At 42.0% G+C, this 12939-nt stretch overlaps 1 pseudogene; it reads right to left on the bottom strand.

The window, feature by feature from the left end:
- Window positions 1–11728: 11728 nt before the first annotated feature.
- On the bottom strand, window positions 11729–12348 carry LOC136469690 (uncharacterized; annotated as a pseudogene).
- Window positions 12349–12939: the final 591 nt, after the last annotated feature.

The following is a 12939-nucleotide window of genomic DNA, read 5'->3' as shown; positions in this document are numbered from 1 at the left end:
CCCTCCTGAGCTCCTGTCAGTGGTATCCCGAATCTAGGATTGAAAGATCTTTCGACCTGTCCCTGATAGGATTTTGCCATGTTGTCGAGCCCAAATGGAAAAGAACTCGACTTCTTGAGAGAACTCTGGGGGTAATCCGAGTTGTTTCGGGTTGTGCTCTGGAATCTTTCCAAAAGAGAACTCGGTTTCCAAAAAGCACTCGGATAAAACTTTGCCTTGGAGCTTGAATTCGAATCGGATACGAGTGGTCGTGAAATCTGATTTGAATCGGATACTATGAGCTGTGCGAATCTTCTAGTGAGCTGATCCATTGCAGTTGTTGAAATAAGAACTTTTTCAAGATGATCTGGATCTTTGAGGAGATGGCTTTGAAGTTTGCCGTTGTTGTCTGCCTCGCAGATCCATGAGCCGAGGATGAAAGTTGATCCCGTCGGGAAGATTGTGTTGTCGAGGTCCATCGAGCTCTCGGATGCAAAGTCGCCGAAAGCCCCTACCCGGCGCGCCAGCTGTCGATGTTTTACCACCGATAGCCTGCCATGGGGGTACCCGGGGCAGTATGTTCGGGATTTGGCGTATGCCAAACTCGATGGTTAACGCAAGAGACAGCCGATTTATCCTGGTTCAGGCCCTCGATCGTAGATCGAGTAATAACCTTACGTCCAGTCAGCCTTAGCCTTTGCGTTGGATTGATTGTCAAGTGTTGTGTCATACAATTGTTCTCTCTCTGCCTCAGGAGCCCTGCCCTCCTTTATATAGTCAGGAGGCCAGAGTCCTAGTCGGTTTACAATGAGATTTCCTGGTAGGATTACTTAATAGTTCTACTACTAAGATTACATGGAAAGAATCCTAGTTGGACTAGATCTTCTTTCTCCTTTGCGGGGTATCCTGTGGGTCCCGCATCGACAGGCATGTCTGATCTCTAGAGATCTATTGGTTAGCAAAAACCATTCCATGGCCCGTTATCATGGCCTGTGTGATTCTACCTCACACCCCACTGTTAGCACCATGGAGTGGGGATCGTTATTTGGTTCATCAGCATGTTCTCCTCCGAGATCTCCTCCACCGCACACTTGCCTCGGTTGTCCTCGCTAGCCATGAAGGATGATTGGATCTATGGAAGGGAGAAAGAAAACCGCTATAGGGTTTTAACAGACAAAGAAGAGCAAAGGAACAGTTGCGAGTGGAGATGTATTCGAGGCCAAAGCCATCGGCTGGTATTTGAAGACATGAAGCGAAGAGGCGGACGCCTTGGGGTGGGCAAAAGGCAACCGTAATCAATAGAAAGCGAAGCGCCACTTCACCAATGTTGAAGAGAATACGACGCTGGATGATTAAGGATAGAAGATCGAGGGGTTCGCTTAATGAAGGCCGTGTTTTCAGACTTAACTGGATTAAGATTAGAAGTCTAGGATCGGTTGTCTCAAATCAACTCTTTAGCCGTAACAGGAATTACGATTAAGTGATGAAGAGTATGATCGATTCTACACAAGATACACGTTAACATGCAAATTACAAGGCTAGAGCATCCTGGATTGCATTCAGTACTTCTAGCCGAATAGCATCAGCTTCTGCAATCTGTTGCTTATCTTCTTTGGCTGATCTAGGAATATCCTCAAGGCCACTGCGGATGACTCTGCCTTCTCTAACCTTGGCCAGCAGTTCTTGCTTCTTCTGTTTGATGACATTAGGTATTCGAGCCAGAGTGGACTTGCGATGGTCAATGGTAGCCTTCACGTTTTCTAGCTCCCTCTCAAGTTCTGCGTGCTTGATCTCTAGTCAGGACAATTTAGGATCGGTCCTATGGGAGGAATTCTTCAGATCATCAATCAACTATGTCAGCTCTTTAGCCTCTTGCTTGTTGAAATTCCTCTTGGCCAGTAAAGTTTCATGATCGGACAGGTTCCTTTGAGCCTTTTCCACCTTCAGGGCCTAAGCTTCAAAGATAGACAAAGATGATAAGATTCTAGAGAGAGCTGGGGATGGATTACTCTTGATGGCCAAGAGGACTCTCTGCATTGAATCAGTGTCTTAGACCAAATCGGCCATATTCTTCTCAAGCATTAGCAATACATCTCTTAGCCGACTTCTAGTCTCTTCTGACAAAGCTTCCTTAAAAGAGGTGGTTGATGTACTAACTTCATCTTCATCTAAATATTCCTTGAGATTAAAGGAATAGCTCAGAGCTAGGAGATTTAGTGCCTATGTATAAGGAAATCTCAATTAGGAGGTTTGAGTCAGTTCATAATGAAATGGATAGTTAAGAAGATACTACACCTTCTCTGAAGTTTCTATCTGGAGAGGAGGAACAACTGATGATGCACTAGCGACGTCTGGTTGAATTAGATCTGGACTCTCAATGTTGACATCTGCAAACATCAGAAGATTTTTAGTTCATGTTTGTTGTAGAAAGATAAATTTAGCAAATAACTTCCTTACCATCAGTTGTTTGCCGAACTATGGAATCGATAGTTTGAGTGTCGACGGCAATAAGACCACCTTTAATGTTGATAGGATCGCTAAGTGGACTGTCAGGCTCCTGATCTTGCGCAGGTGTTTCATCAGAAAGTATATGGCATGTTAAGAAGTCAGATGAAGGGTAAAAGACTGAGTAAATCAAGAAGTCAAAGAAAATGCTCTGACAAGCATCAAGGATAAAACTCATATTTTCTGTTGATATGGAAGCATTGGTTATTTCAACCGAAATCGGCTCCTCTTGAGGATTAGCCGATGGGGGTCCAGATGGTGCTGAGTCAAACGCCTAGGATAGCAGTCCTACACCTAGAGCAGATTGGGACGCAATGCTCGATAGCTGTGAAAGAACGGAATCAGCAGTTGAATAACATTTTCAAGAAGAAGATAAATTATTTACCTGAGCAGTTGATGGCCTCGTTCGGCAGAGTCTCTTCCCAGTAGTAGTTTTCTAGGTTGTCCCTTGAGCTGCCTTGCGCTTTGAAGACTGATATGTTACGATGGTGGGGGCAGCATGAGTTTTCATTATTTTCAACAGTGTAGGCGCAACCGATCCCATTCTTAAAACAGGACATGGTGGTTGATAGTTTATAGGATGCCCCTTCCTATCCAAGCTTGGAGGATCAAATTCAGCGTCCTAAAAAGGATTGGTTAAAACAGTTAGCAAAAGAATTCATCGAATAATTTTCTTGAAAGAAGATGGCAAATTACCTCACTGTCAGAAGCGAATTCCCCATCCAAAGCTATGCACAAAGGGTGGACCAGCCCACAGAAAAGATGGGAGTGCCATTCTTGCCACCAAGAGTTGAAAAGAGTGGAAGAGAGGCTAACTCTGACCTAGTCATGCAAGCAAAAGGAAGGAAGGTGTGATCCCAATTGAAAAACTCTGGAGGCTTCCAGTACTTCGCTAATGTCTTCCCTTGGCCTCAGTATATCCTTAAAGAAGAGTCGAGGAGGCAATTGGCTGAGGCCAAACTGATGGGCCATGAAAGACGGATTGTAAAACTCATAGGTTGGAAGGTTTCCTGGGATAAAGGAGCATGTAGCCATTTTGCCATGACCACAATGAAATTCGGCTGGAAGAACACAGGGCTTGACAAAAGAATTAAAGATTGCAGCCGCTACTTTGTTTGAATAGCCTGATTCAAACCAAAATCTAAATGGGAAAATTAGCTCATCATTCTCATCATTATCATAGGGCAACTAAGTTAGAACATCTGCATCGAACCCTCTAGAAAACTTTTTGAAGAGATGACCAATGTCGACATCAATTACTATGGCCGATGCAGCTTCACCATAGCTCGTGCACTGACGGGTTCTTCCTTCTTCACCCTTGTATTCCTCATCAAAGGTGGAGGAAGGAAAGCTCAGGATTCTGAGATCAGAACTTATAATTTTGTGCATATACAGGTTTTGCCATAACTATATCAACCACCAAGGGCTACTAATAGTGTGTACTGGTTCATTCTTCAACAATTGGGCAGCTACCTGGTGCATCAGATGGAAGCAGCTCCTAACTGACATTTTCCAAGGGGAATACGTTTACCTGCTGCCAGATGTTCTACCATAAATTTATGATTATAAGTTGGTCCACAAGATGACCCACAGAAGACGAATCTTTCTAGTCACATATTCAAAAAAGCCACATGTTCCCTCTCGCTAACAGCTGATCCATCTTTAATATGGTTCAGAATGTAGCCTACCCATCCTGAACAGTCTGATATTTTGGCTAGCTTCTTGGAACCAACACTCAAGTACTCATAAGGCAACATTGATCTAGTTATTCTGAGGCCGGTCAACATGTAAACATCGGCCAGGGTGATAGTCATTGGGCCGTGACCAAAGATGAAAGCATTCAGGGCATTGGACCAGAAATAAGATACAACAATCAGAAGTGAGTCGTTCCTCTCCATCCCAGACAATGAAAGAATCAAGCATTGATTTAGATCATAAAGTTCCCAATCTCCACCCTTTGTCTCGGACACCCTACGAAACTAATTTCTCCATCCCTTAGGCATCTTTGGCCAATTTCTGAAGGGAGTTTTGGTATTCCAAGAGGACAAATCAACTGTAGACTATTTGAAGGGGATTTGGTTGGTTTCTTGACCGATGAAATTAGATGGATCAGGATCGCCCATAGGCCCAAGAAAATAGACATTGGTTGTAATAGCTAATGGAATCAAGATTTCATTCCTCATTTCCTAGAAATCGGACAAAATAAATTTGAGAAGGAAAGAAATACGGAGTAGCGGACGATGCTTGGAGAGTAGAGATTTGGAGGCATACCTTAGGGACGTTGTCAATGGTCTCCATTGCAGCCAAAATGGGTTTGAATCTGCTTGGATGACGGATCGATCGAACGAAGGATTTGCTAGGGTTTGAAGCCTTGGCGGTGATGGCATCAGCTGTTGAAGTTGGTTCAAGAAAGAAGGAGAAAGCAAAAAGGTTGAGTGAGTCAGAAGAGACACTATTGGGCTATTGTATAAAACTCGGGCTAGGAAGTCAGGAGTTATGCGTACATCTCGGATAGAACGGTTGTGGCATGGTAAACCAATAAACTGGAATTTTTGAATAAAACCATTTTATCCCAAAATTGGGGGGCATGTATTTACACCAAAATTTGGGAGAAGAACGCGGGAACTCGCAGACTTTCAAGTTTGTGCCAATCAAGGAATCGGTTGCATGAGGATCGATATCAGCCGGTTCAGGTGCGACACTAGAATCGGCTCTCTTTAAGTGACGTCAGTAGATAACGATAACGGACCACGACCAGTGTTAGGAAGACACATATCAGACTCTACAAAAGGGGAAAGATTAGGGTCTAAGTTATCTTAAGATAGGAATATTTTCTTCATACCAAAGATTGTACCAAGTCGTACTTGAGTAGGATTCGTGCTTAGGCTCTGGGTATAAATAGTGGACCCCGGCTATTGTAAAAAAACAATTAATCCAATATAAGTTACTTACTTTTTTTGGCTCCAGCCACCCCTCAGGAGTAGGAGTAGAGTAGATTTCAGTGAGTTCTTCAGCAAGTATGGCTACATCGATCCGGTTGACCTCCACTGCTTGTCTGTAAGTACTGTCATGGCTTATACCTCTGTTCATACGGCTGCATCAATCTGATCGACCTCCACTATGACTCTGGTATAAGTTAGTTATCGACTCTTGTCTAGTTCAAGTATGTCTGCATCGATCCGATCGACCTGCACTGCTCGATCTAGATTAAGGTCAAGTTATCGGCTCTATCTAAGGGTGGCGTTCCTTCGGATAGATTCATTAAGTTACTGATATTGCTTATTGCTTCCATTATTTATTTAATTACAGCAATATCACTTCGCCCGAAAGGGATTGATCTAGATCGGCCTTATATCCTTTTTAACCCATCGTTTGTTAATCTAAATTAGATCTAATCTGTACTTTAAACGATGAGTTATGTTTTATCGGCTGTTCTATGTCAATCTTAATTGTGAATAGCGCGCGGTTATGGCATGTCTAATCTTGAGCAAATCTATTGGTTAGCAAAAACCGTTCCATAGCCCGTTATCATTTCCTGTGTGATTCTGCCTCGGACCCCACTATTAGCACCATAGAGTGGGGATCGTTATTTGGTAGATCTGTTCCTAAGAGGGCATGACCTTAACTATGCGCTATGCCTAAATCGACTATTTTAGTCGATATCAAGTGCTTTCATGAACAGTTCACGTCATGATACCATTGAAGTAGAGATAGGTTGAAAGATGTGTTAGCCCCATGATCTTATTATTGTATTACGGCCTGCATGATTCTGCCTCATGCCCCACTGATATTAGTAATAAGTTAGGGTCACTGAGTCTATTGTTGTTTCTATGGCCTGCATGATTCTGCCTCATGCCCCACTAGTTACAGCGATAGCTGAGATCTAATATGTTCATTAGATTTATCTTTATTAAATGGTTAAATGATGATGAGCAGTTTCTTTTATATAAAAAAGGGATTCGATTACTTATAGTCATTGGCTTAGCGTAAACTAATTATTATTGACATCTTATTGCCATTGACCAATATTTATCTAGATAATGATATTAATCCTGAACGATAACCGATTCTTCTTACACAACCCTATGAGTTTTAACTAATTTATTCTTATGAATATGCTAGAATCGACTATTTAGTCGATCTCCTTTCATATCGGCTCTCAGAGCCACACATTTGAGACTATCTAACAACACCGACATGTTCCGCCCTAAATTACTGATAAACTTTCTCTCCTTGTCAATTGCAGGGTCAAATTGACTGGCATGTCTTGGGAGGAGTGCGTAGGATTGACCACCCCTATGCTGAAGCTAGGCGGATCTCCATCTCCATCAAGTAGACCCTTTCGGTTGCTCGTGTGCCCTCGGCATGGGACAAAAATTCTATGTCGACACACTACTATATAAATGATATGAGAGCATGAATATGGAAGAACTCTTCATAGTATTATTCATACCAAATTTGCTCTTCTTCCACGGAGACAAGCTCTCCAAGTAGCTTTGTTAGCTCCAATTACTACTAAGAACTAAAGCTAAAAGAGTACAAGAGTAGGGTAGTGAGATGTAGCTCCAAATGATGTGTGTGTTGTGAGGTGAGCACTACCCACCTATTTATACTAGTTCTTGGTCAGTTTGGCGTAGGTATTTTTGGTAACCACGGGAAACAGCCATAGCATGGCTGCTTGCAACCGTCGTAGAAGAGTGGGGCCGAACGGAGGCGGTGGGGGTGCGGCCACACCTAGGGTGCACCCAGAACTAGTGGGCCTTCCTCATGACCGCCTTCGCCTGGTTGGTTCCTAGATGGGCCTAGACCCTATCCACGGTGGTTTTCTACTTTACACCTTCTATTTGCGCCTTCTAGTATGTTTTCCACTTGTATTCGAATATGTGACCTGCAAAACATGATTTCTCTAATATAAGTGGAACTAGTCAATAGTAAAGGCATATGTGTCAAAAGCATGTCTATTTCTCCAGTTTTGGACTTTAATTGGCGGTCGGATTTAGTCGTTAGTGACCGCCAACAAATCCCCCAAGCTTAACCTTTGCTCAACCCGAGTAAATAGCTAAGTACTTGGTTGTCGTTCAGGAGTTGCTACTATGCTGATACAATTCATAAGTCCAATGTCTATAACAAAGCATTCTTCCACAATTCAAATAAGTTGGCATTTTATCCAAGTTCTTGGGTGGCTACAAGATAGAACGATTATAACAAAATCAGCATTCATTCATTCCTCAATTAACCATCTATCTGGAGGTTTTATGAATTTTGCAAAACAAAAGTAAGTTCCTCAAATGATTCTCTCGAGCGCTCAATGTGTATGAAACCTAACGAAAGGCATTTTGAAATTTTGCCTTCTTTTCATATCCTACCACTAAAGGCTTTTGAGTGGAGTTTTGGGTAGGTATGAAAGTGGGGCATACTTGCATCACATATTTTGCTAAGTCAAAAACCGGACCTCAAGGAGATGCAAGTCATACACTTTGATCAAGACGTGCAAGTGTGTGGAATTTTTTATAACTTTCTGTTTCTAAATATTTTTGGTACTCCTTAAATCATGACTCTCTCTTTTTTTGGATGAATGCCTTTATTTGAAAGTATGTGCTATCTTTATTTCTTTCTTTTTCTTTTCTTCATGCTCTTTGGCATGCATTTTTTTCTCTCATGCCTTTTGGCATGGACATTTTTCTTTTCTCTCTTTTTTAAGCATAGCCCATATCTTTCTTTTTGGCACATGAAATTTTTTGAGAGAGAGACACATGATAAAGTGGACGGAGTGATTATTTGGTGGACGGAAAGAAACATGTTGTGCGTAACTCTCTATGTAAGAGTCAGCAATTTTATTTGTGGGTGTACGTGTGTCTTGATCATAGGTGCATGACGAGAATCTCAACACGGGTCACAACAATTTGACAAAGCTCAATGCTCAAACAAGTGGCATATGACTAAGGTTTTGAATGTATAACATGTCATATGGCCTTGGTAGATATTCATAATCATTGAGAAACTTTTGATTTTAGCATTTTTAAAATAAAAACTCCGAATGTCAAGTCTCTCTTAGAACAAAGTCATAGTAAATTCCATTTGTACCATATCATAACTCGCAACAACTTAGAAAAGAAGCATGCATTTGCAAACCCACAAGTTTTCAAGTTTTTAGGATGAGACATTTTTAGCCAACAAACTTAAATCTTGAGGAATACTAAGTTATAACCTAGGCATAGATGAATGATAGACAGAGCAACTATTCATCATTTCAACATAGGAGAAACTAAACATTCCTTTAACACATATTATAGTGGAATAAATATTTTTTTGTATTTTTATCATATTTTTTTGGTATTTTTGAATTTTTCATATTTTTTTAAATGCTAATAAATAAATAAATACAGAAAATAAAAGATACAAGATACCTCTACGGGGGTCCTTCTCCAAGATAGCTCAAGGCCTAAGGTTTGATATTGTATCCCATGGACCGCCAGTAGGCCGCCTACGCTTCCTGTTGTTGCCTCAGCAGCGTGTTGATGTCCACGAACTATTGGTACTACTGTTGGTGCCACTAGATCGTACTCTACAAGTGACTGTTAAGTGTATTTTGAATCTCACCTGTGCGGAGTTCCAACCCTCCAAGGTAGGTGTTGATGTCGTCCAACTCCCGACGGTCCGAAGTAGATTGTCGTGGATGGACGGGTGGTGGTAGCCCCTCTGAGTTAGAGGAATGAGCCTGGCTCTCATCCCATCTCGACCATCCAGCCTCATGTGGGTGTGGGGAGTATCCCCAGCCAGGCTGAAACCCAGGCATCTGCATAGCTGGGAACCATCCCGCATGGTGCGTCTGAGGTATAGTTGGTGTCGGTGTGGGTGGTGGCTACTGAGAGCTGCCAGCTTCGTCTCTAGCTTTGCTCCTTGTTGACCTATGAGAAATAGAACTCCTGCGTGCTTCCTCTTGTTCGACAAGACTGAAGGTGAGTGATGAGGATTTATATAAAGAGAATCTTGGGTTAGGGAGCAGGATCTTATTTGTATATCCTAGAAAGAAAAATACAAGGTTCCCTGCATCATCATATTTCAAATGGTGCCCTTGCATCAAGTAATGCTCATCAATTTTGATGCATGGAGTAGAGATGTATGTCACATCTTGTCCATCCAATGCACCAATACTGGCAGCAATACAAGTCATAAGGGACGTGCAAGCAATAGCAGTGGAAGCCTTGATTGTTTCTAACCACTGATTAAACATTTCTGTCATAGGAACAACTTTTGTCTTTTTAAGCATGGCATAGAGCAGTTGCATTTTAGCATGGTAAACAAAACGAATGTCTTGTCTAGTGAACAAAGTCATGGCAATCCATCAATGCATGAACCGCAAAGTAGGATGACGAATATTCATATTATGAGGTTGAAACTTGCCAACTATGTTTTGACCCAAAATTATTCTCCAAAATTCATGATGATTAAAACCTCTAAGGGAATAATCTAGATCAATTGAGCATTTTGCATTGAAGCCTAAGTGAGAGCCAAGATTTTTCCATGTAAGATAATATTCCTTCTCAAAGAAACGGAAAGTAATCTCACCCTCAACTTCTTTTAAAGAGCATAGAAATTGAATGGTTAGGATGCGAGAACCTTGCTCGTCAATGGGAGCAACTTTCTCCCATCCTACAGCCTTCCAAATGCTAGTCAATTCGGTGTCCATGCCTATCTTTTTGAGGATGTCGGGGTCGTATACCGGCATGTGGACAAACTCGCGGTCCTTGCGTGGTTGTACGCCTGCATCTCTCGATCTCCCTCCAAGTCAAGGTGAGGATCATCGTCACCTTCCTCCATTGGTTGCTGTTACTCTTCCGTTGGCTTAGTTTCTTTTTCTTCATGCATCGGGCTCTCTTCGGGCTTGGTGTAGCGCACACTTGAACTTCCATGGGAGAGACTTGAGCTAGCTCCTATGGCCTTCTTGAATGCACCGGTGAGCTTTCACCCGAACTTGCCCATGGTGAAAAAGACAACAACAAAAACTCACAAACGGGGTTACATTAGTGAAAACAAATCAAACAACCCACAAGCTTGGGTTGGTGGTGATGAGTGTAAGAATTTTCTACAGAGTTTCCTTGCACTCAAGCTTTGTGGAAAATATTTTGCAAGTGATGGAGCTAGAGAGTGTGAGAGGGAGTGAAAATGGAGAGTTTGAGGGTGAGGAGAGCCTCAACCCTAGGCTCTCGGTTTTTATAACGTGAAGCACCAGCCTAGGGAGGCAGAGGGCAATGGCTAGGAGCCATTGGCGAAGGCATAGGGCCAATAGCCACTTGCACTATGGTGGGCCCATTGCTGCCCCCCTTTGGCTAGTAGCTCCCAACGTCCATTTTGAACTCAAGACCGTTGGTATTCTCCTCTGTTTCAAAATCTTGCTCCCAAATTTGATTTTCCATAAAACTTTTATTATATTTTGAATTTTCAAAAATATTTTAAAAATAAGAAATGAAACATAAAAATCTATACTATCATAAAATGATTTTTATTTTATTTTTGTGAAAATTTTATTTTGAAACAAATTTTAAATTTTAAAAAAATTAAAATTTTGATTTTTTTATTTTAAAAGATAACTACCGATTTACCTTCGGCAAGGGCTCAACATTTATAGTCTATTGGTAAGACTTCTCCTCCTTCATTGCTCTACAACTGCATGAACAAATTTGAGAGAATTCTCAGGTTGCCCTAGGATTTTCCCTGAATGGTTGACAAGTATAGCAGCATCAATTTGAGTAATTTGTGTTTCGATCATTTTATTAAAACTTAGTTTTTCACTGAGGAGGATAAATTTTCAAGTTTTGAATTAATATTTTCAATCATTTTATCATTATATGAAAGCTTTTTAGTGAGATTTTTATTTATTTTAGCTTGACCTAATACTAGGTCTCTCAAGGATGGTTGATTCGAATTGTAATTTGAATTGAAGTTTGAATTACCTCGTTGTGGGCGAGACTGGTTGTTCCACCCATTATTGTTACCTTATTGGAACCCATTGTTGATGTATGATGCTTCTTCATGGGTCTTGGGGCAGTTGTTCCCCGAATGTCTAACCAAACCACAGACTTCACAAGTCATTTGTGAATCCGTGGCCTAAATAGTGGCCTTCATGGCTTCCTTCTCATGGGCCCTCTGATTTAGTCTTGATAACAATAAGTCTATTTTTGTGGCAAGAATATATGTCTCCTTCACGGTATGCATGCCTATTTGTTGTTTGCGCTCCTCTCCCCTAGCTTTGATTAGCCACCATTTTGTCGATGAGAGCCTTAGCTCCATCGACAGTCAGGGAGAGGAATGTTCCTCCAGTAGCGGCATCAACGTGCCCCTTCGACATGGGTGTGAGCCCTTTGTAGAAGTTCTGGAGCATGAGCCAGTCCTCCATTCCGTGGTGCGGGCAGGCCTGGATGTAATCCTGGAGCCTTTCCCACGCCTCAGGGATGGATTCAAGTGAAGATTGCTGGAAGTTTGAAATTTTCACCCTTAGGGCATTGGTTTTGCCCATGGGGAAAAATTTCACGAGGAATGCCACGGAACATTTGTCCCACATGTTGATAGCTCCCTTGCTCTAGTAAAACCACTATTTCGCCTTCCCCACAAGGGAGAAGGGAAACAGATAGAGCCTGATGCTAGCTGGTGTGACGTCTTTGATGACAATGGTGTCGCACAGTTCAAGGAAGTGTTGCAAGTGTGCACTTGCATCCTCGCTTGGCAAGCCACAAAACTAGCTTGCATGCACCATTGTAATCAGGCTAGTCTGGAGCTCAAAGTTTCTGGTGCCCATGTTGACAGCGGGCCTAATGACACGTTGGCAAGGGTGGGGGTGGAGTAGTCACGGAGTGACTTGGCCATAGCAGTAGTAGTGGATGGTACGGGGGTGACTGGTTTGACTACCAATGGAGTAGCAGAAGAAGAAGCGGTGCGAGACCTATTCTTCCTTAGGAGTGCCTCTAGATTATCGGTGTAATTGTTTGGTAGATCAAAACCACTCATACACTATCTTGTTTTCATTCCACAACAGGAAGAAAAGCAGAAGAATTAGCCTGCATAAACTATGGCTACCATTACATGCATGTGATCATTGTTCATGTTATGCTAGATTCTTTTCAACCTATGCCCTCCCCAGCAACGGTGCTAGAAATGCTTGTTGGCATTTCTTAGCGCAATCACCAAGTTGGGAGGTTTTAAGTCCATCACCGGCAATGGCGCTAGAAATGCCTATTGGTATTTCTTAACACCATTATTAAGATTGAGTTAATCTTAGCAACGCCGCTAAGAAACACCAACTACAATAGTCCTTAAAGATTACAGACAGTATCCGTAAGCGTATGGATCTATCGTTGTAGTATTTCACCCTATAGTATTCAGAGTATTGCTATTTATATTTTTCCAAAGGAGGGCAAGGTATGCAGAGTCTAGCATGAGCATGATCAAGATTACATA

Source organism: Miscanthus floridulus, chromosome 8, assembly GCF_019320115.1.
Source record: "Miscanthus floridulus cultivar M001 chromosome 8, ASM1932011v1, whole genome shotgun sequence".
NCBI classification, from domain to species: domain Eukaryota; kingdom Viridiplantae; phylum Streptophyta; class Magnoliopsida; order Poales; family Poaceae; genus Miscanthus; species Miscanthus floridulus.
Note: the sequence above shows the minus strand (reverse complement) of the source record. Positions and strands in the feature narration are given on the sequence as shown.